General features: G+C 33.4%; 1 long non-coding RNA gene across 4 annotated transcripts in view; it reads left to right on the top strand.

The window, feature by feature from the left end:
• The window catches only part of LOC147827616 (uncharacterized), a 77,605-nt gene that overhangs the window by 21,961 nt on the left and 31,246 nt on the right, over positions 1–24,398 (top strand). For all 4 annotated transcript variants that reach the window (XR_015451952.1, XR_015451953.1, XR_015451950.1 and 1 more), the window contains 2 exons: positions 1,428–1,556; positions 13,495–13,589. This is a non-coding gene — a long non-coding RNA (uncharacterized LOC147827616). The remainder of the gene's footprint in view (positions 1–1,427; positions 1,557–13,494; positions 13,590–24,398) is intronic.

The raw sequence follows: 24,398 nt of genomic DNA, 5'->3' as shown, positions 1-24,398 counted from the left end.
AAAACAGACAACCCAGTGTATCAATGGAGGAAAATCCAGATGACCAATAAATAAAAGATCATCTTTCTCATTATTAAATACAAATTTAAACAATAGTGTTGTACCATGACAAAAACTAGAAATGCCCAAGTGTTAATTAGAGAAAGAGGAACTTTCCTTCCCTACCATTAAATGAGTAAATTCCCCCCACCACCACCCCGCCACAGTCTGTCAGACTGCTGGGATTATAAGCATGTGCTACCATGCCTGGTGAGGAGAGTAAAATTTGGATATTCCCTGAAAAACAATTTAGTTTTATCTAGAAAAGTTGAGGGTGAACTTACCTAAAGATAGAAATCTCTGGTTTCGACATTAACCCTTGAGCAAATGCATTCACCATCCACATATAAGATGTTATACCTGTAATTTCTGCAAGAGTTCACCTTGGAGATGCAAGTGAAATTTGTGCTGTGTAGTAGAGTTACACGATGGAGCATTCTAGCTCAATGAACATGAGCTCCGTATATCATAGATGTATCTCACAAAAGTAATGTTGAACCAAATAAACACACTCATAACATAGCTCATACACACATATGCACTCACAGTTAAAAAAAAAACTACACTTGAGGTTTAGTGATTCATATGCAAGTGGTTAAGACACACACACACACAGACACACACACACACATACACACACACACGCACAAGCGAAACAATCATAAAAAATCAGGGAAGTTACCTTTCAGGGGTCAGAATGGTACTATGATCAATGAGAAACACTGAAGGATTCCTTTAAGATGTCAATTTTTTTTGGTTATTTAGTGTTTGAGTTTTTGTTTATATCCACAAAGTATTTACAAAATTATTTGTCTTATAATTACTTGCAAAATTTTTCTTTGCTTTTTGCATCTATTTTATATTTCATAGTAAAATAAAAATATACTTAATATGATATGATTTTGGGGGATAAACCTGCAGAAATATCTATCATAAACTCAATAATAATTTCTGTGTGGTAAGATTTGGGAAATGCAAAATTTTTCTGTTGAATTTTTATTACTCTAATTTTTATTATCACTAATCATTTTAAAATTACTTTTGAAAAAGAAAAGATAATTTTTTGGTATAAGAAAATTTCTTGTTTTTAGTGAACAGACTGGTTGCGGGGGGATGATAAACATCCTTTAGAAATGAACTAAGAAAAGGAAATGCAGTATTAACATCAATACTATAGTGTGGTTTGGGTCTAGATGTCCGGCCAAAGCCTCACATGGTCATAGGCTGGATCTAGAGTGTGTGAAGCTGGAATTGACTCATGCTGCAATGCTAGGCTCAAGGGCACTAGGATTAAGGGTGTGAGTGCTACCCACTCAAAGTAGTCTGAATAAGATAAAAGAGGCAAAGAGATGCTGTTAAATTTCCCTCGTTGCCTTTGTTGTCTTCAGGCACCATGAACTAAAGCTCCCTTGTTGCCTTTACTACCTTGTGAGCACCATGTTGTTTCTCCTCCGTGACATCTGTTTGTCATCCCTGTCTTGGAGCCACCCAACTATGGACTGAAACTTCTATGAAGAGTAAGCCAAATAAACCCCTTTCCCTCTATCTTTGGGTGTCTGGTATTTTGTCTGAGCAATGAGAGAAAAGTAACTAACACATACTATAATCCTGTTTTTGCTAATTTCATGAAATTTGCAAAATGCGAGTAATAAATTCATAAGAATTTTGTTATCTTCAGGTTAATTTTATCTAAGTGTCTTGATCAATTCAGATATAAAATTCCATTGGTTTTTAAACTGTTTTCACTGGTAAGAGAGAAAAATATATTCCCAGGTGATTTTTCAATTTCAAAAAAAATCATTTTGCAATCCAAAAGTTTGCTTCATTATTAAGTAATCTGATGATTATATGTTATATAGTTACTTTCATTAGGAAATTTTATTTGGTGATATAGGTAATTAGTTGATAATTATATATCAAAATGTTGAGAAAAAGACTAAATTGTATTTCCATTTTTATTTTTTGCTACTAGAATTTTATAAATTCTTAGTTACCCATTTTGAATTTAATTTTACTTGAAAAAAGAAGATTAACCCAAAATGTTTGCAATTGTTGATCCAAAAATTGCAATGGAAATTTGTACTTCTTATAAGTATACAAAGGAGAATCACAGTGTAGTGAACACGAACACCACTCAGTATCAAGTTACACTGACCGTTTTTTATTTCTTTTTTTCAAATTATCTTCCCCTCCTAAAATTTGCAAACACTGGAAGTCATATAAAAATGTTCTCTCTCTCTCTCTCTCTCTCTCTCTCTCTCTCTCTCCCTCTCTCTCTCTCTCTCTCTCTTTTTCAGTACCGGGGATCAAACTTGGGACCTTGCCTTGAGAGGCAGGTGGTAGAACCACTTAGCTAAATCCCCAGTCCGAAAAATATTCTTCATCCTTAAAAACTATTTGACTCACATGCTAACATATCCAACTAAATATTTGATGCACAATATGAAAAAAGTTAGCTTGGCATTTTCATGATCCAAGTATCTCATCCCTAGCTGTCAACCAGATTTACTATTTCCTTCAAGTTTATATTGATGTCTGAGTTTGTCCCAGGCACTGCTATTGACTAAAGATTGCATGTTTATTCAAAGTGTCAAGTTAACATTCAAAAACATTACAAATATATAAACAAAAATGATTTAACCAAATGTTTTGAAATATTATATATTTGATCTGGCCTATTTGTATTTTGCAAGAGCTAGTCTAATTTTCCATTCATTTAAAAAATTTTCCCTTGATAGATGTGTGTAAAACTCATTTTATCATTAAAAAATATAATCAAATTATACTTACCATGATTAGTCCAATATAAGAGTAATATTTCTATCATTTATTATCTTTTTTGATTTGGAAATCATATATTTGCTTTAACAACATGAAACTGTTAAATTGTACTTCTTGTATTATAAAAACTGAAAATATTTTTAAATAATTGGATATTATAATTTTATAAATGTATAGAATAACAATCAACTTTACATACTTTCATCATATCTTAATTGCATCTATTGAAGATCCCTCAATATGATCTTTAATATCATTTTTGTCGTTGATGGTGATTTTTAAAAGTCCAGCTTCATATCATTGAAATGAATGTTCTGTTTAGATAAACTACCTTCTTTTATCTGCCAGTTTAGTGAAGTTTCTAAGCTGATAAGAAATCTGTAATAAACAATATAAACAATTTTTTATTTTTTAACAGTGGGAAAATATTGTTGCAAAATGATCACAATATATATTCTGTAACTGATAAAGATGTGATATTTGTAATCTCATCCAAATTCAGGTTCAGACAGTTCTATGAAATGTTTCATCCAATTCTCAATTCTTTTACATTTCTCTATTTCAAAGTTATTTCTTATTAAGTATATCTATCTCAAAGACTACTACAAAAGCTTTTTTATATCTTACTGATTTACCAGATGTATTCCAGAAATATCTCCCAAACTCTGTTCATTGTAGACAAACACATTATTTCAGGCAAAACTTCTTTTTCCCCAGAGAGAAGAATTTTAAGTAGACTCAAAAGACTAGTTGAAAATATTTTTCCATATTATTAACACTTCTTAAAATCTTGCCTAGAGGTAACTAATTTTATTTTTCAAGTGCGTGAAATCACAAAATTATGTGCTTATTAAATATGGGTTTATTTTATAAAATTTAGCAAAGGGATGATAATATTCTAACCTAGCTCATTAAAGGGTTTGCCATTCAATCCAGATTCTCCAAAATTGCCTGTCTGAAATAATATTTCTTTAGTCAGTACTTTGGGAATCTTTAAAGAACATAACATCCAAGAGGGAATATAGAACATCACTGTCAGGCTTTGTTAATAATTTCACAGAATTCTAATCATGATTGAGATAATTTGCATCTTGTGTCCACATCTAATATTTGGAAGTTAATTTGCTATAGAATATTGAAATGTTTATATGCTTGTACTTATTACATTAATAACAATTCTCTTATTGCTTTAAAGTAGAAAATTAGTGCTTAGCTTTGCTATTTGTTGGTGTTTTACCTTACTCAATGATAATTCAAATTTCTTTTGTCTTTTTAAATTACAGCCCAATGGGATTTATAATTTTACATAATTATTTTTACAAGAAGGTTGACATATTTTGAGACATTATTTTCAAATTTATGACTGAGCCTACACATAACCATAAATGAAATGATAATACACAACCTTTTTAAAATGTAATCTATTACTATTCTATACTACTTTTTATATTCAATAGAACCAATAAAATTAAAAATGATGTAGTTGTTTTAGACAACCAAAGAATTTATACTGACTGTTAGAATAATGAACATTGAGATTTAGAAGAAAATCTCAAAGCTTATTAAATTCAATATTATATCATATATTATATTAAATTAATCAATATTTCTACATCTAATCAAATGTATTTAAAAAATTATTTATTATACTACCTAGGAGAAGGTCCACATGTTGTATTATTATTTTGAATATTCTATGAAGGCCTAAATTAAGCACTTTTAATTTTGCTGTCTTAAATGTTTTCACACATTTTTTTTTTTTCTTTTGGTACCGGGGATCGAACTCAGGTCCTTGCGCTTGCGCAGGAGGCCGCGAAACCACTGAGCTAAATCCCTGGGCCTCCACACATATTTATATATTGGCACCATTTTAGTTTTACATCTATATAATGCTTCCTGTTTAAAAATTAACACTTTTTTTGTTGTTCTGTATCCAAGACCTTTTCTCTTCACCAACCAAACCATGAGTATGACTAAGCAGATAGAGGTAGTGGTCTTCCTGTGATATATAGTTAAAAATAGGATTCCTTAGATGAGAACCAAAGAGAAATGCCAAGGAAACAGTTTCTACCATATAATTATATTTTTTCAGAAAAAAAACCCTTAAAATTCAGGCTATTGAGTTAAAAGAGGAAGCACAATTTTTAAAAATAGTAATAATAATAATAATCAACTTTAGGTAAGGGCCAGTTGTGAAATACATATATTGTTCTGTTATACAGAAGATAACACTGAAAGATTTCTATGGCAGCAAGAGTGTATGATAGAGATAAAAAGACAGAAAAAAGAAGGGGGGAAGCCAGAGATTTTTTTTTTTATAATTCTCCATTTCATGCTTTCTCACTGGGGGAGGGTCTTACATAATTTCAGATACCGATGTATTTTGGAATTTTTTTTGAGACGAAGTCTCACTATGTAGCCCAGTCTGGCCCTGAACTCCTGGTGACCCTCCTGCAGAGCAAGCAGTGTAGAAAAAGAAAGTACAGAGGGATAATGAAAGTGACAAGAATTCAGAGCAATGATGGAGGTAACAAGAAAGGGCAGAACAAGAATGATAAGAAACTTTTGAAGAAAATAACCATTGAATTGGAGAAGGAAATTGTAGAAAAGTATGAGTGTGGTATTCATATGACTGATTTAGCCTCTGAGTACAAAGTTGACAATTTTGACTGTTGGAAGTATAAAGTTGCCTTCAAAGGAGCTGATCTGGCAAAAGGAGTAACGATGTTAACCAAGCAGAGGACACAGTTCTAGAAGAGGTGGAAAAACTTTTGTTAGTGTGGTTGAATGAGAAACAGCTGGCAGGTGATAGTGTTACTGAAGCTATGATCTGTGAAAAAGCCAGGGAATTGTCCAATGATTTACTGTAAGAAAACCTCTCTACAAGTGCAACAAATGATGAATTTAGAGCCAGTAGAGAGTGATTTGATAAATTCCATAAGAGAAGTGGGATCCACAGTATGATAAGACATGGTGAGGCTTCCAGTTCTGACAAGGCCACTGCAGAACCCTACAGAAAAGAATTCATGAAATTCATGAAGGCAGAAAAGTTATGTCATTCAGCAAGTGCTCAACTGGGATGAAACAGGGCTCTTCTGGATGAAGATGCTGAACAGAACCTGTATCACACAGGAGAAGAAGGTATTGCCAGGGCACAAGGGCATGAAGGACAGATTTAACCTTTTGCTGTGTGCAAATGCAAGTGCTGATCTGAAGATTACACCACTACTGTGCACCATTCCTAGACCCTCATGTATTCAAGGAACAGAATGTGAACAAGGCCAGACCACCTGTCAGGTGGAGGGCCAATGCCAAATCTTGGGTCACAAGGCAAGGTTCATGGAATGGCTGCATGAAGGGTTCATGCCCATTGTTAAGAAATATCTGACAACCAACTGCCTGAAAGGTGCCTTCTTCTGATGGACAATGTCCCAGCACACTCTCCAGCCTTGATAGAGTATATGGTTGGTGAGTATGATTTCAAAAAGGTCAAGTTCCTCCTCTCTGACGCAACACCTCTTCTGCAGCCCCTGGACCAATGAGTGACCTGCAACTTCAAGAAGCTGTACACAAAAGCACTCTTTACCAGGTATTTTAATGTCATTGAAGAGACATCCCTGACTCTGAAAGAGCTCTGGAAGAAAGATTTCAGTGTCCTTCACTGCATCAACCTCATTGACAAAGCCTGGAAAGATGTCATCTACCAGACCTTAAACTCAGCCTGGTAGTGGAGGTAGATTGTGTCCACAGGCAAGAGTTTGGGTCTGGATATCAATGGTCCAGGCACAGGGGAACTTGTTGAGCACCATTAGGAAGAACTGATGTTGGAAGAACTTGCTAAACTCCAGAGTGAGCAGCAGAAGGCATTTGTTGGGGAGTATTCTGCTGAGAAACAAGAAGACAGGGAGGAATATAGCAGTTATGTGATAAAACCCATTATAGAAAAATAGAATGGGTGCCAGGATATCTGTGAGAAGCACCACCCCAACATAACTGCAATGAACAAAGTGTGGAATCTGATGAAAGATAACATGGTCTCTCATTTCCAGAGGGTTATGTAGTACAGGAAAACAATAAGTGACATTAGATAGATTTTTCATCTAAATTGACCTTGCAGCTATGAGACAAAGAAGAGAGGAAATCGCTGAAAAAGATTTCCTCAATGTCCTTGTGGAAGGGACTCTCCCTCCAAACAATAATGTCCCCAGCCACCTTCCTGTCCCTCCACACGAGAAGTTACCACAAACAAGGTCCCTGTTCTCTCTCTTCCCACTGTACTGCTCTGTACTTTGTTTCATATTTTTGTGGTTAAAAATACATGGTTCAGAATGATTAGCCTTATTTACTTTGAACCTTATGGAGAAATTCTATTTGGTTCTTGACCAGAATCACGAAAGTTTGTGAACTGGAGTACCACTGTTTAAGTAATTCTAGCAACACAGGAATAGATGAAGAAAATAACTGTAACTATTGTAGTAGTAAAATAAGAAGTGATAACAACCGAACTGACATCTCCAGTTAAGTGAAGTAATAGAGACAGAACTGATCCTTAGTTTCAGAAGAGGGAAGAAGCACTGTTTCCCACACTTCAGGACAAAGTACTAGGTTCAGACTGAGCACAGCAGTTCATTTAATAGGATATAAAAGTCTTGCTAGATTGCTAACTTGTCTGAATCCTGAAATATCAAAATAAAGTACTTCAATTCTTCCCAAGCTAAGAAATGGTCCTTGAATGTGAAATGAATGTGACACTACACATAAGAAATGATATGGCTACTGGCTTTGGGGGTAGTAAGATGATGATATAAGAAGCCAAGCACAAGCTAAAAGAATTCTCATGAAAATAATGTTAATACCAAGTTGTAGATATAAATAAAAATCCTTTTTGCTCTGAAAGTCAGGAAGGGAAAAAATATTCTAGCGGAAGGGTTAGTAGTGTCCTTTCAAATACTGAGGCAGTGAAGAATATTTTCAATGTCTATTATCCTGACCAACAGCTAGAATTCTTTGTACTATATCTGAAGTGTAAAATAAACTGTCTAATAGTGAATATACCTGTAATATAGGATTTTTCCTGTTACTATTTTCTTTTTCTTAATAGGAGTAATTTCATGTAATAGATATAACTCCTATAATCCCAATCACTCAAAATTTGAGAATAATCCTGGTTTCCTTTTCTTCAACCCTACATGATGATTTAGCTAATCTTATAAATCCTATGTTTTTGGATGTCAAAGATTTTGGCTACCTTTTCCATCCTAAGAAAAAATCTGAATTCATGCATCTTCCTATCTTCTCTGATGTAATTATCTTTCAGGTGATGTTATTTCTGACAAGTTTCACATATTCTAATTATTTTCGGTACAAGAGCAGATTCATTTTATTAATTAAGTTCCAACCAATGCCATGTCATAAATCTGAGTTCTTATCACCTGAAGATTTGTCAGTCCAAATGGGGAGGCTCAAGTGGTGATTGCAGGGTAGGGGACACAGGGTGAAAATTTGCATTACCCTTAATCCATATCATTCTCAATTCACTAAACTAAATATAATCTCTGACCTGTATACGTTGACCTGGCAGGTGGAAGCAGAGTGAAGTGGTTTAAAATAGTCTTAACTGTAATACAACCAAGGTGTGGTCTGATGATAGATGAACAATTTTGGGTTCTTTTATATGGTATTTTTCTAAGTTCCCTAGAGAACTTTCCACTGGTAATTCCCAATGGAAAAATCATATGGTATGAACAATATTTTTTACTCTGGGTGTGCCTAGCTTTTAATTCTCCTTGTTTTAAAATTCATTTTATTTGTATATATTTGTACTCCGTGAAGTTTACAGTCATTGTAGGGAGTAGGTACTTGTACATACTAAATCTTGATCCTCTTTATTATCCTTCCTTTTCCTACCCAATTCTCTCACTTTCTCTGTCTCTAGAGCCACTTTCCCCATTTTCATTATTATTGTCACTATTATTGTTATTGTTTTTAGTTCATGTGTATGACATATAATGCCTACATTCATTGTTGGCATTTGGTCCATTCATATAAAACATCTTAAATCTTTTTATTTTGCCTCTCCCTCCTTCATCCCTCGTCTCTTGAACCCCCTTGCCCTTTGCGAAAATGAATGTCCATGTTTTTTTCTGTCCATTCCTCACTTGTTGGGGCTTCCATCAGCACCAACCCTTAGGTGATTTCTCTGCCCTCTGATAGTCACAGGAAACGTCATATTTTAGGAAGACACCAGGCAACTTGGTTCTGGTACTTAGCTCTCTCAAGGAAGCCCTTTTTATCACACTATGTGATCTCAAATCTATCTAGTTTCTGGCTTTTACCCTGAGAATTTTCTCAATAGAGTTGTGTCATCTTTTGACCCTCAAGTTCTGGGCTTGTGCTAAATTCCCTATTTCTTTTGGAGACTCTCCATGCTAAACTGTGCTGGGGAAAATTCTCCATCCCCTTATTTCTATTATGAGGTAGCATATATCCTTTTGATTATACACTTCAAAGGAACACTTTTCCTGTCATTTAAACTTCAATTATTTTTAAGACTTTAGATAGGTGGAGAACTAATTTTGGTTTACTACTTTCATAATGACTCAGCATCTCTCATGCTAGTAATCTTGCTTCTTGCTTTATTTGCTATACAGTAAGTTCTCAACTTATGAAGATTCGAGTTGTGAACTTTCACAGACACAAAACGATCTTGCATTATGAACATTCATGTATGTGAACAAATCACAGAAGTAGCTCACATGTCTCCAGGACGTTGTCACAGTCGTGCGGCTGTGTGACTACTGTACAGTCTGACAGTGCCCAACAGTACAGTGCTCAGTCAGACCCCAGGGTGTTAGGAAGCAGGAGGAAAAGCAGTGGTGATGTGGAGGGGACTGCTAGGAAGCACCAAACAATATAATTGTATATTTGTGTCAAAGGTGTATAAGACTCACTTTGTCTGACTTAACAATGAATCCAACTTAAGAACATTATCCCAGAGTGGAACTGGTTAATAAATCAGGGACTTCCTGTATTCTTCCTAGTCTTTACTCAAAATACATGGGAGAATGTATCTCACTTTAATCTCTAATTAAAATGTATATGTATTTCTCATCAAGTAGATTAAAAACTTACTAACGTCAGAAACCAAGGCTTCTAATCAAGTGGTTAGAACCACAGATGTTGGAGTCAGATTTGCTATTGTTGAAATCTCAATTCTTTTACTTAGCAACTGGGACACCTTTGTTATGTTATTTATTTTCTCGGGGACATGGCATCTTCATCTATCAAATGAAGCTAATTAACTTGACCTCACACTAATAGATATCATATATTGAGCTCTTACAACATTTAGCACAGTATAAAAATGTTTTTCCAATCTCCTTACCTCCATTGTCTCATCTATAGGAGATAGGATTTGTTTTTCCCTGGTTTACTGATAGGGTTTACAGATGTTAAGTAATAACATCTGTGAATAGCTAATAACTTACACAAGCAGGACTGAGAATCAAGAAATTTCTCATTCCAAAATTTGCACCTGCCCTGATAAACTGGCAGGAAAGCTTATCACGTTTTTGAGACTACTACATAAAATAACATGTTTGCATTTATCAACTTGTCTGATAAAAGCTATCAGCAAACTACTAATAAATTATAGGCACCATTATATAATGCAAGTTTCTCTTCCTTGGTATTCTATTGTGACTTTCACACTAAATTTCCATAGTTTCTAAGTATTAGAGCATTGAGCAAATGAATAACTGAATAAGTGATAATGAAGTATTACTTCCACTATAAACACTTTGCCTAAAATTAGGAATTTTAGCACCATACTAACTTCAATTTTCAATATTATTTGAGAAAAGTTCTTAAGAAATAAACATAATTCAACTTTCCAATTAAAATATGAAATAAAAGTAGTTATATTTATTTAATTGTGGTGTTTGTAATTCTTTTACTTTTTTAATGTATATAATTGTTCATCTCATACAATATTCAGATTGTAAGTGTTAGGTCCAGAATTTCACTAAGTACAGTGCTTGTTGTGTAGTTGAAACCCAGGTCATAGTTCTTAAGTGAAATATGCAAATATGTCTTGTCATGATTTTCCAATCATTAAATTAATGGCTTAATTTCACATTCCTGGTAAATGCAGTTTCCATACTGCAATGCCTGATTTTCTTCAGTGAATTCTGAAGTCCTTTCTATGTAAGTCAGTGAAAGTCGCTACTCCACAATCCACTTGGAAACTCACTAAAATTACACAGATTGAGGTATAAAATGAGTTACAAGTTTTGTGAAATGGAGACATACAGATTCATTTTGTCACCCTTGTTACATATGTTTAGAACATAGAAAGACTATAACACAAACTTTGTAAAGAAGTAGCTTATTTTAATGTAGTCAATTATTTTTTTTTAATATAGTATAATAAGAACTCAAAGTGGAAGATCAGCTTGAATTACTTACGTGCTGGTGTCCATTAGTATGGAAACTTCCTCTGGCAGGATACTTATGTATGGCTCAATTTATAGTTTTTGCAAAGCAAACCAAAACAGCTTCATATTTGTCCTGTTCAATTAATATATGTTAAATTATAAAATATGTTTTGCTGAGTTTTTGGCTTAACCCAGAAGAAAAGGTAGGACTTTGGCTTAAGATGAACATTATTAAAAATAAATGTATTCAAGTAATCATTTCATTCAATAATTTATGTTAGTTCAATAGTATAAGGTAGCCTTGTTTTCAATCTCTAATATTAGAGTACAACAGTACGTTTTCCTAGTTCAGTATAAGGTAAAGTAAGCAGGCAAAATTATTGTCACATTGTCTACCAAGAAAAGTAATTTTTAAAAACCAAGACAATTGGAAAGAAATAAATTGTGGGAGAAGGGAGTTATTGGTTATGGAAAAAATTTTAACAAGGTGCCCACAAAAAGCCTTTCAAAACAGAGGTTTTATATATTTATATACATTTATATATAAGTTTATAAATTTAATTCCCAAAGAACCGAAGAAGAACATCATGCAAACGTTAGGGGGGAAATATTTCAAGAAGTTGAAATGGCAAATGCAAATAATCTACCCTGAAGCTGATTGGTAGTGGCTGAGCATCAAGGAAGGACACAGAATGACAGAGGAGAGAAAGGTGAAAAACAGGGACAAGAGAGTGATGAGATGTGCTGGAGAGAATTTGGATCTTGTAGGTCACTATAAAGATTCTGCCTTCGAATTGAGGTGGGACTGGAAGACTTTGGAGAGTTCTTAAAAGAGCAGGCCATTTATATTTATATTTAACTGGTCCAGGAATTTCTTCTGACACCTATGAAAGAGTAGAATGGGAAAAATAGAGCAAAAGCCAGAAGGTAGCTGGACACTGAGACTGAGATTGATTCCGAGATGCTGACTTGGTTCAGAATGGTTGGAAGATTTTAATTAGTTCATCTAATTCTCAGTGGAGCTACTGAGAAGTAGTCAAATTCTGAATATTTGGAAGTAAAGTTGGCGGAATTTGTCTAAGATTAGGATCTCAAAAAAAAGTGAGGGAGTAAGGATGATTCACAGACTTCTGACTAAAACAATTTGAAATATGGAATTATGAGTACTTAGAATAGGCTGGAGGAGTAGCAAATTTAGGCGAAGGACAAACATGGTTTTGGGTAGAGTAACTTCAGATATGTATCAGCGCAATGCAAAATCTGAGTTCACACTAGACACAGGAGTCTGGCGTTTTGGAATCTACATAGGCTTCAGATAAATGCATGATACTTTTGTGAGATTGAAACATAGTTAGGACATTTATATCCATTCAATTTATACACTACTTCCATACTATCTTATACAATTAAATCATTTCCTTTTGCACACTAGCACACTGATATTTCTGAAATACATATATGTTTTACATCTTTTTCCCAAAAATTATATGCATGATTCTTCTTAACAGCACTACTTATAATTTCCCAGACTGAGAAAACATTCATATTCATCCAAATTAAGAAGAATATGTTCTCAAATAGTTACACAATGGAATTTTGTATGGTAATGAGAGTCCATCAGCTGTAACTACCCACAGTAATAGGGGTGAATCTGATAGATGCTATTGGGCAGAAGAAGTCAGGCATAAGAAGCATATTCTCTATTTTTCCATTAAATATTGAATAGAGGAAGTAAAAATTGTGGTTATAACATCAGTGGGTGGTAACTTCAAGGAGGCACAAGAAGGACTTCCGAGATGTTGGTCCTGCTTTTAATCTTTCACTCAATGATGGCTTTATCATTGTGTTCACTTTATTTAAAAATGATGAAAATTTGTATTTATGATATGTGATTTGATATATAGATATGTATGTATATATAGTATTTCAATAAGATGTTTGCATAATACTATCTTCATTGATCTCATTTCTCTCTCCACTTGTTAACGATGGAAAAGACACAATATGGAGGGATGGGCAAGTGAAAGAAGAACATTGCCAGAACAATTTCCTTGAATAGATTTTTGGACTGAAGAAACTCTACTCAAGAAGAGGGTCTTGCCCTTGCAAAAAACAAGGGCAGATGCTCCATAATGTCTGGACAAAGTCCTAGTGTGCATGGATACATCCATGTAAGTAAGTGGAAACTATTTTCACTGAGAACTTTCAAATTTCTGTACTGCTCTTTTTCATCTTCCAGAGGAAAGCAGAATCACAAATAAATCAATGAGAGAAAGGATGAGAACTGATGAAGGTTTCAGAAGAAATAAGTTTACAAAATAATCATGCAAAAAGGTAAGAGAGTAATTTACTGGAGAAATACTATAAGAATGTTGAACTTATTTCACAATTCAAAAAATTGAAATATCCCAGATTGTATGTATATGTGTGTTTCTGTGTGTGTGCATGATGGTGTATGTTTTCCAGCCATCATCTACTCCGCAAGTAGAAGTAAATTTTTCATGATGGTTAGCCCAGTAGATAAGATAAATAGAAGGTCAAGATAATGTGCAATGAGTGTGTATGCCAGTAAATAAGTTGAATGATGGAGCATAAATTTAATCTACTTAAAGTGACATATGAGGGCAGGAATAAAGTCATCACTAGTGAAATGTAGGTACTTGGTATCAAATCTAGAGTATTGCACATGTTAGGCACACACCCTACCACCGAGATACATCCTCACTCCATACATGTTTATATTTATATTTGAAATGGACATAATTATTCTGTATACAGACTTGCAATTGTTTTTATTTTATAATGGTGGAAAGGAAGCAACAATATATTATTTGTATTTCTTTTCTATTGTTATCATTTGGCTTGGAAAGTACATTTATCAGAGTTATAGTTTACTAGTCTGAAGGGTATTTTTGTATTATGTTTAAGATGGGAATTGACTTTAGGTGAATGTAACATTGAAATTTATATAAGATATGTAAATAACCATTGATCAAGAATTATTCAGAAAGGTAAAAAGTGTATTTTTCAACAAAGATAATATTTAATTAAATCTTTCCTTAGAAAAGGGAGAACACTAGAATATGGAGAAAATTATATTATCATTTAATACACAGTGCTTGCCTTTCTAACCTGACTTTATAAAGTGAATAACCTAAAAATGTACTTAAAATACTTAGATTTCTTTTTTGCATATATGTGATTTTCAGAGGCTTAGTTTTTTGAATTTTTGTGAAATAATTATGTCAATGGATTTATGTACTTGTTTTATTCTAGCCTTTTAAATATACATGTTCAAACAGTATTCAAAATGTTTTACATGTTTAACTGAGTTGTGCATATTTATATAGCATGTAGACACCTCTAAGAGAATATTGAAATATTATAGTTATTTATTCCCAGCGTCTTCCATAAGAAACAACAAAAACTTCTGTACAAGTTTAATGAATTTAAAATTACTTTGACTTTTGTAAAGTTTATTAAATTCCCTTTCTACTTATGCTCTACTGACCAAGAGATTATGCCTGAGTGCTACAGGTAGATGAAGGGCAAAATTAGACAATACCATTTTTGGCTTCTGCTTAAGTCTGGCTCTGATCTGTTTTGATCATATTAATCTGCTTAAGGTTATGTTTGAAACATTAGTTTACTGGGATGAAAAGAGTAACAATGAAAAATTCCTTGTATACAACAGCGGACACTACATCTCATGATGTGTTTTACCCATAAAAACGTTTTACATGATTTATAATTAACTTTTATTTAATGATTTATTTTATATCTCCTCATGATACTGTAAACTCTGCTAAGTACAGAATTTTATTACCATTCCATGTAGAATTATTCCCTACAAATAATAAGTACGGCATAAATATTTGTTAGGCTTTTGAAGAAAATGATACGCAGTTACTAATAGATCAATAATTACTTCTTCTTAGAAAAAATTACAGAAAACAGCAGTTACTTCTGTTGTAAAAAGATAAAGTAAAATGTACAAAAATACTCTAGAAACAATCACTCTTTTAATACAAAACATTATTTATTTATTTATTTATTTAGGTAACTGGGACCAAACTTGGGACCTTGCGCTTGCGAGGCAGGCGGCGGCACCACTGAGCTAAATCCTTGGACTAAAAGCATTATTTATTAATAAAAAGAATTTGTGGTTTCAAGTCCAGCATTCAAAGATAATAAGAATAATACAAAAATATAGTCCTTGCTGGTATTTTAGTAATATTTCTCATGGTAACATATTCTGTTTATGTTCGGTTAATCTACAGACAGGTGAGGATAAAATAGGTGAACAAGAACGCTTATAATAGACATTGGCCCCTAAAAGTGAAATGATCCAATAAGAAAATAGCAAAAATCAACATTATTTCTTGGCTTCCCACTGTGATTTGGAATATATCATTGCCACCTAATGGAGCAAATTTTAACATAAGCTAAGCACTGCTGAATATACAACATGGATTGCAGAATTCAATGACATCCACAGGAGGTTATTCTTCAAGAAGGAAAAATGTTTATATCACCGTAATTTAAAATTTTTTCTACTCCCAATCAGAGTCAGGAACAGAAATTTGATATACATTATCTCACTTAACTCTCAGGGTGGTCCTAAAAGTCCTGTGTTATTTTTCTTATGTAAGCTGCTGTGCAACAAATGGGGTTGTGCAAAGTGATCCAAGTAGAAAATGCATGGTTTGACTTTCTAATTCCACTTTCTTTGACTATAAATGCATTCCTTCCATTTTAGAAAAAGAACCTATGATTCAATGGAAAGTAACTTGACAGAGCAATACAATTGATAAAAAAATAAATGCACTGCAAATAAAACTTATTACAAGAAATAATATTTCATTATAGAACAGAATGCCAAGAATTCCACCAGAACTTAGATCAAAATGAAGAGAAAGATAGACCCAGCAAAACATATAATTATGAAATGTCCTAAGAATGTATATCAAACCCTCAAGGCAATACCCATGCAATTGTTTTCATATTGACTGTTTACTCATATATTACTCTATACTATACACTAGTAATTTCTAACTCAATCTTTTAGTCTTCTCAAGATTTCAATTTCATGAAAAATTTCCTGACTTGCTGGATAAATATAGCAAAGTTAGAGTAAAATTATCCTCTCTTTTGTGCAGAAAACCATTCAAAATCAACAAGTAACATAAATTCCAAAGTCATCTATAGCAAAACTAAGAGAATGAGAAAATGTACATAATCAAAAACACATATTTCAAAAAAAATTAGGCACAAACCCTGCACTCAAAATATTCAATGCATCAGGAAATGCTAACAAAAATGTTGACTTTGGAATATGGATATGGGGAATATGGGGATAGTGTTCATAGTTATATTATATAATTCAGTGTAGAGAAATTAGTGCAGGGAAGAGTTACAGACAACCTACTAGACTTGATTATTAAGTTCAAAAGGCAGACACTAAGAAGCAGAATGCCATATGTGAAGGGAGCAGTTTGTCTCTGCGGCAGCAGAAGAGTGACTCTGAATTTTAAATCCCCAAGGGCCATCACTTCAATATTCACTATGGCAAAATATTGCAAATGGTTGTTTCAGGAAAGCATAATTCTTTCAAATATAAATAATTTAAAGAAGATGTCACAGTCTTTATAAGAAGATCAGTATAATCAAGAAAACAGCAAAAGTTATTAATAGATCAAAATAACACACAAAATGGTTGCCATAGAAGAGATGAAAGTTGTAAGTGAACATTGCACTATTAATGTTGTGTAAGATGTCTGATTAATCAGACTACTAATGATACAGTGTCAATTATATAATTTATCTCACTGTTCATGAAATAACAGAGTTGTATTTATCTCTGGAGTTCTTCCTTTGAACCCCCAATAGGCTTTTTGAATGATCATTCTTAGAAATATACATGCTGAGGTTTTTGGACAGAACTCAGATGTGGATCTCAGTTTATGTGTTACAAGCAAATCACCTGAATGAACTTTCCCCAATTATTTCCAAAGCGAGGAGAAAACCAGCTGTTTTGCTTAGCTGACAATCATTTACATGATTATTGGGTGTTCTCTGGCAAATTTTTCACAGTGGGAGACTTTTTACAGATAAGAAATTCATCAGTGATTGAAGAATAGATTGCAAAAACAGTCTAGTTAAATGCTATTATAGGGAAATTGCACATTTCATCTATTTAAACATTATTGCTTTGTTTTGTAGTGTAGGTTCAAATCAGCTTTAGAGTATAAAATATTCCAAGAAGTCATTTTGTTTAAGAGACTAGCTACATTAAAAATAAACTTTTGTCAGCAGAAAAACTGTTTAGAAAAGTGTTTGTAATCCTCAGTAGGAGCAGAGCAGAGGAATCAAACTCCATCAATTGTATGATAAATAGCTTAGGTTATAGCACATTCGAGCTGAGGATGGTCAGGGGAGAGAAGCACACTCAGTAGAGATTTTTATCCTTTATTATAGTCACGGGATTGGAGGTTTGAAGTAAAGGCCACAGTCATTAGGTTTTTTCATTTTAGTTTCACTTTGATTCCAGCAGTGAATAAATATCAAGAAATGCTCTACCTCCTGAATCTGTATGGATGTGAGGAGCTGAATCCTAGGGAAATGAGCTCAGTTCGGCAGCTTGGCTAATTGCAAAACATTGACACCCAAATTGACCTTCTTCTTTCTTATCTCTGAGGCCACAAGCCTCATATTGGCAGGAGCAACAAGGCCAGCATATAGAGCAGATCAAACTGTGTCCAGGGCTGAGTGGTGTTTAGTGAAATGGAAGGATTATATCTAAGGACAGAAATATAGCCGATAGTATCTAATAAAAATGACCAATGGTACCTCAAAATACCCTTGATATTTTCCCTTTATACTTGCATTGAAGTGGGTTCTGATTTTAAATAATTTAAAGATGTTAATTGAATATAAATGTATATGTATGTTTAGACCATAATTTAGACAAAATAGGAAAGGACATTTTGATTTAATTTTGTTATTTTTAGTAAAATAACTTAGACTTTAAAATGTTTTCTAGATTTTAGACCCTACTAAAAATATTTCATGTCTCTAATAAGCAAAAGAGGGTGGAGTTACTATATCAATACCTGACCAAGTAGAATTTAAATTAAAATATTATAAGTAGCAAAATTGGAAATAATACATTAGTCCAATTCAAGGAGTTCTAACAACTATAAACATCTATGTATCTGTTAATAGATTATCAAAATAAATGAAGCAAAAACTGATAGGATGAAAGGGAGGAATAGTTCTATCAAAAATAGTTGAAGATGGGCCAGGGATTTAGCTCAGTGGTTCCGTCTCCTGCCTTGCAAGCGCAAGGACCCGAGTTCGATCCCCGGTACCAAAAAAAACAATAGTTCAAGATATTAATGTCATTCTGCATAAGAGATATAATAACCAGACAGATGGAAAGTAAGGAAATACAAGACTTTAAGTGAGTCAATAAAACCAATAAATTTTATGGACATGTTAAACAGTATATCAAATGACAACATTCTTTATTAGTGCCTATGAGATATTTTCTACCCAAGGTCATATGTTGGGCCACAAATAAAGTCTCAATAGATGTTTAAAAGATACATATCATGCAAATTATTTTTTTCTGACTATGATAGGAGGAAAGTAGAAATCAGAACGAGAAGTAGGCCTGAGTGTGTAGCTCAGTGTGATAGAGCACTTGCCTACTATGTGTGAGGCTTAGAGTTTGAACCTTGCACACACACACACAAGTAACATTTTAAAAATTCTGGAAATAAAACACCACATTTTTAAACAAATTTTCAGTTTTTGTCTGCATCAATTTTTTTAGTATTCTATTTAATTTCTCTTTTGTTTTAGCCATACTTTTATATGCATGCCTAAATATGTATATATACATATTTGTATATGCAGTTTATATATTGATGTAAATGTGTATGTTGGTTTCTGTAGATATGATTTTGGTTTATGTATGTTTAATATTAAACCATCTTCCATAAAATTTTAGTAGCTACCAACAGTACATTTTTACTTCATTTTATTTTGTACTTTATATAGCACACAAGTGTGTGTTACTTTACATAAATTAGATCTTTTCTCTTTTCAGGCTGATGTCATTTCCCTTCAACATGAAGAACTTATTATAGTATCAGTTCTTCTTATTTCTAGTCTAATTTTGCTGTTTACACATTTATTTTTCCCTTATATTCAGATATTTCTTTTTTAACAAATTGTATTTTTGCTGGATACAAAATTCTGGGGTGACCAATCTAAACATTTTTTTAGCACATTAAAGATGGCTTCTTGCCTATCTTAATGTGAGAAGTTGGACAGAATTTTACTTCTATTTTTGTTTATCTGCTTGTACTCTCAAAATTTTTGATGCTGCTCTAAATATTTTGCTCTTATTTTGGTGTGTATAGGGTGGCTTTATTACATTAAACCTATTTGAGAAATATTAACATTCTAGGACCTACCATTGATGATTTTTATAAATATGGTGCTATTGCTTTATTTTTTTCTGGTCTACTTTCTATATTTTTTCAATTAAAGATTTTAATAACACTTGTATTGAACTATTTTATTTGTCACATGAATTATTGACACTGTTCAATTTTCTAATATTTCTCTTTTGATTAAAGTATTTGTTGCTCTTCAAGTTCACAAATCCTTTATTTGTAGTATCTGATTTTCCAATAGACCTTTCTAGTACATTCTTCTTTATCTCTTTGTTTTTGATGCTGAGGGTCAAACTCGTGGCCTTGTGTGATAGACAAGCACTCTACCATTAAATTATACTCTCAAGTTCCAACAAATATTTAATGTGAAAGATATGCTTTCTAGTTTTATAAATTTTAACTACAGTTTCAATTGCCTTTTGATATTTCCCATGTATTCACTTATTACATTCGTTATTTGGTTTGGGTCATTGGTGTGTTTAAAATGTCTATTGTAAAATTCATATCTGTTAATGTTAGAATGGGATATCACCTCAAATTTTAATTTTAGTGATTTTTAAGACTTATAATGTGTCGTATTTTCCTCCTTGATTTCAAATGTTTTATTCTTGACATATAGCTAGATTGTGTTATCTTCCTTTAGAAAATTTTGATTGCTCTTGTCAAGAAACTTTTTGAGTCAAATTTAATTTTACTGTTTGTTCAAGAACAGTCATTTCTTTTCTTTCTTTTTTAGTTCTGTGATGTGTCTTTAATCAAGGGAGGTATACTCACTTCAATGGCATAGCCTTGTGGAATCTCAAACGAGTGCTGAACTGCCTAACCAGATCTAATTCTCATTGGCAAGGCAAGAGTTCCATAGGCTTTCAATATATTATGATCTCTTGTATGTTCATATCTTACCACCTGGCAGTTGCTGTCTCTTATTTGTCAATGGAAATATGCATACACATGCACCCTATCTTTCAGGCAGAAAACCAGAAAAACAACAACAAATAACAAAGAAGTCCTCTGCATTATTTCCATGGCCGCCATCACTCTACATCCTTACACACAAGTAATCGGTTTTACAAATCTTTGTGAGTTCTGCAGACATTGACATTAGCCTTTGCAGCTCAACAAGATTGTGGTCTCACTAGCTGGAACTCATACAGTATCCTCAGGCAGAAATTATAGGTGAATATATATTTCAAAGCACTCATTCTTTTCTCCTAGACAGTAGCTCTGTGATGCCTTTGTTCAATGCCTGAAAACAGATCCCATGTGTGGTTTTTTTTTCATTCTTTAACAGCTTGCTTTAGAAGGTAAATCTAATAAAATGCTAATTACACTGCCATTACAAGAAGCTGAAGTTTACCCCACCCACACATACTGACTTGTAACAACCTTCTCAATTTGAATTCCCGATTACCATTAACCATTCTCTTTACAGTGCAGCCATTCTCTTCACAGTTAATGATACTTCATTTCCATTTCCTAAAAAGAAAATCTTACAATCATTCTACAGCTTTCTATCGTGATAGTCTGTATCCAATATATCTGCAAATTCTGTTAGAGTTATCTTTAAAATACACCCATAATATTCCTTCCTTTCTGACATTAAATGACTGCAGGAGCTTCTGAGCTGTGTTCTTCCTTTTGTCTCCGATCTTCTCAAGGCCATGTTCTCCTATGTAGCATTTATGTGCATATTAGAAAACAATGCCATCTGGTATCCAAACCCTTCATTAGCTCTTCATATTATTTAGGTAATAAAAAACCAAAGAGCATACAGGATCTTACTCATTGTTTCTTTTCTTTCTGTCATTACCCTCACCCTGTAAAAGTGTACTCTTTATTACACTTGCAGTAGGCAAAGTTTACTATGACTCTGCTGTCCCAAGGTCTCCGCACATCATGTTTATTAGAATAATGTTCCTTCCAGAGTGTACATTGGTCTACCTTACAAATCGTCGTTTGAATGAGACCATATTTGCCTTCTCAACTAAAATGTTGGTTTCTTCTAATCTTATCCCAAACCATAAGTACCAGCTGGGACTCAATACTCCTTGGCTGCAGTATATTCGATAAAGCAACCAAAGAATTTAAATAGAGGGAATAATATTTAGAGCAGATTTTTGCCTCTTTTGTCAGGTAGTACTTCTTTTTCCATTTGGTACAAGAATTGTACATTTTTTGGAGAAAACAAGCTTCCCAAAGTGGACATTGGCAGCTGTGTAAACCAGTCCAGTGTTACAAACTATTTAATAATTAATAGCTTTTAATTAATAGATTCCTTTTGAATCTGTCTGAAAGCCATCATTCTCATATTTCTAATGACTATCATGTCATATAATTGATTTTAATAACCAGAAACTGTCAACTTAACTTTATCCATTTTTGCAGAGATACTTATTTCTTTAGCTTTATGCAGTGACTTTTGTCTGTCCCAACTGCAAGCTGAAGTAGGTGCTCTCTTCTAATATCTTCTTTTGGAAAGGACAGTTAAGTATTTGAAATTTCTACCAACATTAACAACACAAAGACATGCTAAAGCATTAAGAATTTATTGAGCTCAAATAGTAACTAATTTTTATTATTAAATACTTTGGACATTATACACCTTTATGGAATTTTTCTTCTATATTTCTGTTTTTCCCATAGGCTTTAATTTCTCAAGGTTACAACTAGTTCCTTAAGTGCTGACACAGCATATTTGCCCTGCTAAAACTATATTGGGCTACTTGTGGCAAGATCTGGGTCTGATTGCTAGGAATAAAGACAATGGTAGATTGAGGAATTTAAGAGTTTATTTGTATACAGCATGTCCTAGATAAAAATGGCTCTATGGAATTATATTCCTGTTTGATGGAGAATAAAATAAAATACAGAAGTTTGTCTTAGTTTAATAGTGTTTTAATAATAGATATATGTTAAAATATACAGCACAATAAAAGGATACTGAAAAACATACATGACACCAGCTGTTGTCAGCAATATGTGACAGAAATAAAGCTTTTAGTCCCTTCATATTTCAAAGGTACGATAATGTGTAGGAATTGTAAGAAGAAGTTAACATACACCTAGTGTGAGAATGCTGTAAGACTATGAGTTTAATGGTGGAGCAAAGAAGAGAACTTAAGGAGTAGAGTCAGATGGAAGATTTTGACATTGTAAGTACAAGTAAAATAGGCTAAGAACTTCTTGAATACTGGGTTTGTAATTTTTCCAGCTTGCAAACCCACCAACTGTATAAGTGATTTAGGTTTAAAAAAGTCTAACATTTTCTTATGTCTTTTACCTATTGGGTTCACTCAATTTAGCTACGCTGGTGCTGGCAGATCCTTGGAGGGCAGACAACCCAGCTTATACTTTTCATAGCCTCAGGGTATCAATTACCTACTTGGGGATTTTCACCTCTGTAAATCTGCTGCCTTAGCAAATCTTCCTTGCACCCTACTACTGGCAAGATTTATTGAAATTAATTAGGATTAGAGAAAATATGTCGACCTGAATGTATCAAACAAAAATTTTCAAAATGCAGTCCTCAGATCTCTGGGGTTCCTTGAGATTAGGTTCAAAATAACACCTATATTTTGTTTCGAATGTGACATACACTAATGGCTTCAGTGGATCTGGGTGTCTTTGGGTGTCCAAGCTCCAATAAAAGAGTCTGTAACTTCTAGGATATCTTTCAAAGGATTTTTGGGAAAAGAGATCCACTTTCAGACTCTCGTGGTTATTGGACTAAAATTCTTGCAGGCCAATGGACTGAAAAACCTCAATTTCTTGCCAACTGTCTCCATACACTCCTTTCTTTACAACGTGGGCCTCTCCAACAAAGCTGCTTGCCTGATAAAATCATGCACTTTGAGAAGGCAGTAGCACTACTTTCCTTCTGGTGAGGGGAGGGCACAATTTTAGGAAACCCAAGGGAAGCTCATCACCATCGCAATCTTCTTGGTTACTTGCAAATCACAAGTGATTCTCACACTGATGTTTAAGAAGAGCATGTGAGAGTAAAATTCAGGATCTATCCTTCACTGGGCAGCAACTCAGACTCAATTTAATCATAATTTTTTTGGTTTGTAGAATTACTTGTGCATTCTTATTTGTTGTTGTCAATTCTCTATATTTGAAAATATTTCTCAAGTTAACTGTTTTTATATTAAAATGAACTATATGTATAATTAAGTTTAGTTGGATCTGAATATTAGAATACTTCTAATAAAATTAGCTGAAAATCTGTGAAATTATATACCACATTTTGTCCTTGATTCTGAGACACAACAGTCAGTTACAGGGACACATGTTATAATTCTGAAAGGTGTAATAAAAGCTGTCCAAGTCTTCTAAACAAAAATTCAATAAACCTAGGTCTTAAAACTCAAGATAATGCCTCATTGGGTGGAAAACTTCTTCTGATTCTATCATTGAAGATGTAATCTCCTATTTGGGCTTTCTAAAGAGCTTTCCCTCTTCTATTTTGCATGACCTGATTTACCTACATAGGCAAATAGTATCCTATCTTTTGCTTTCTGATTAATTTGTAATAAAGATTAGCATCTCCTTTATAAATCCTCAAGAATTTTTCAAAAAGATTGCTGTCACACTAAGCCTGACAGAAGCTACTATTCCTATTCTAAGTCCTAGGAAAAATGGGAGCTGGCAATTCTGAAATTTGTAGGGCAGAATGAGC

This window comes from Heterocephalus glaber, unplaced genomic scaffold, assembly GCF_053883595.1.
Source record: "Heterocephalus glaber isolate CG9 unplaced genomic scaffold, H.glaber_assembly_v1.0 deba00001442, whole genome shotgun sequence".
Lineage (NCBI taxonomy): Eukaryota > Metazoa > Chordata > Mammalia > Rodentia > Bathyergidae > Heterocephalus > Heterocephalus glaber.
Note: the sequence above shows the minus strand (reverse complement) of the source record. Positions and strands in the feature narration are given on the sequence as shown.